We start from the raw sequence: 2504 nt of genomic DNA, 5'->3' as shown, positions 1-2504 counted from the left end.
ATCAAATGGCATAGCAATGCGAGACACCATACGCACGATATGAGCAACATAACCCTGGCAAGTTAGAGCATACACCTCGGGGGGGGGGGGATAGGACTGGTCATCTGTATCTGAATCCTCCTTTGAGGAGCTATCCGTAACTAGCGAGATATGCACTTCGTCAGATAGCACAGTCTTCTCTGAAGACCTTGTTTTCACTCCAGAATTTTCCATCACCGTGTCAAATGGCTGATGCACACGAAGAGCAGTTGAATGTACTAACATTGCTAACAAATGTAATATGTAACAGAAAAAGGATGGCCTGATATAATTTACATATAAGATGACTGACTAAGCAGGATGGCATTGCAAAATTCACATATATGATGCCTGGCTAAACAAGATGGCGTTGCATAATTCACATAAACGATGAATAAAATAAACAGATGGCATTCGCACAAAGGATGTCTAAACTAAGCAGATGACATATTTGATGTATAAAGTAAGCAATGCAAGACACCACATGCATGATATAACCAACATCAGCATGCCAATTTAGAGCGAAGACCTCAGGGGGTAAATAGGAGTTGTCTTCTCCTTCTGAATCCCCCTCAGAATAGATATCTTCCTCTCGATTACAATCCAAAATGCGTGGAGGGGGGGATGCCTTTGCGCCTACCATGGAGCGACTTCTGCATGAAATTTTATTGCCACACAAGGCTCCTCTCTTTTGCTCTACATGTTCAGTTCCATTGTTTACAATAACTGTCATGCATAGGAATAAAACATAGTGAGATTATGTAAGGACTGCATGCAGAAATCCAGAGTGATGGTAGCAACCTGCGGATAGACCCAAAACCAATAATGGCAGGCAGATAATGGCTTCAATTAAAAAATACAGATAATGGATTCTTTACTGTTTGTTTCCCACCCAACATGAAACTCATAGTAGACACCGGAGATTAACCAGATAGTAGATAGATACTATTGATAGCGGCCCCGATATGTACCCCACAACCAATTAAAAACTCAAGTTTGACCATTAGTTTGGAGCTGACTTAGAGTCTAATCGGTGAACAGGACGATAAAGTAGCATGTAATATTAAGTGATGCATAACGTAAGGAGACACGAAAGAGTGCGACCTCTCTTGCGGACCCGTGTAGTCCTCGAGGTCATCTGCTCGGTTGATGATGGTAATGCAGTTTTCATGGCTGCCAGCGGCGGGGAAGAAGATCTGAGGCGGCGAAAGACAGTCTGGAGGCCGGATCCCTGCTGTGCTGGACCCTTCTATTGTTGGAGCAGCTGAGCTGGGGTGGACGACGGCGCAGCAGGAGCGGGACAAACCACGCAAGGTTTTCTTTGACAACTATCTGTAAGAGAAGTAATTCTGTAAGGGCTTGTTTGAATTGGAGGAACAATGCAGGGATAGGAAATAGACAGGAATAGGATAGGAATGCACGTGCAAAACAGAGAATTTAAAAACACAGGATTTCTGCCAATCTAGGTGTTTGATTCACAACAATTGGAAGATCACATGATGCAAAGAAGCATGGTGAGATTAAGTCAAACCACAAGAAAATGTACGGTTATAATGCTATTATGCTACTATCTCTTAGTCTTGTGCTTCACAAATAGGAATTTGAAAAGGAGGACAAGTGAAAATTAAAATTCCTATGTTTTTTCTTTCAAGGAGACACTAAAGGAACAAATCCATGTGCTCAGTCGATAATATATATAACATGTAGAGTAAAAAAGAGATGCAACACGTGTACAACTTCTTTGGCGAAGCCATGTCGATCTCAGCGTGATTGGGTTGGCCGGTGAGGATGCTCCAGCTGACTTTGCTGTCGGAGGAGGGGAAGAAGATCTTAGGCGTTTGGAGATAGAGCGCGAGGTACTGCTCCGCTGTGATGGAGGGTTTCATCGTTGGAGCAGCTCCGGTGAGTTGTACGACGCCGAGGCTGAAGCAGGACAAGAGAGACAACGAACAACATTAACCTGAGTGGAATTATAATAGCATCTCCAATACATGACGTAAAATACATAACCACAAAGTGCTAGATGTAAAATACATCAGCCGCTCATCTCTGAACTTAACTTTCAAAACTGAACTTAACTGTTGAAACTGTATTTAACTGTTGAAACTGAATTTTGCTGTCGAAACTGAATTTTGCTGTCGAAACTAAACGCACTAGCAAGGTGAGGCTACACGTCGGTCGACTGACTTTTTCATCTCTGGTCAGTCGATTTTGTAGCCGTTGCATACGAAATCAAGGGCATGCGGTTCATCTTCCACCTCCACCCCCTGAGCCGCCAGCCAGCACCGGCCAAACAGCAGCCCCCTGCCGCCCGCAGCCGGCAGTGCGCCGCCCCGCCCACCCCCAAAAACACTCCCCACCGCCGCCCGGCCATCACTCTAGGCCCCCCGTGCCGAGCTTTTTCTCTGGCGATCCCCACGTCACCGCCCGGCCAACGCCCCGCCACTGCCGACGATCACCGCCCCCATCCTGAACCCTAAGATAGA

Source organism: Triticum dicoccoides, chromosome 6A (assembly GCF_002162155.2).
Source record: "Triticum dicoccoides isolate Atlit2015 ecotype Zavitan chromosome 6A, WEW_v2.0, whole genome shotgun sequence".
Lineage (NCBI taxonomy): Eukaryota > Viridiplantae > Streptophyta > Magnoliopsida > Poales > Poaceae > Triticum > Triticum dicoccoides.
The sequence above is the reverse complement of the archived record's forward strand: the minus strand, read 5'-3'. Positions refer to the sequence as shown.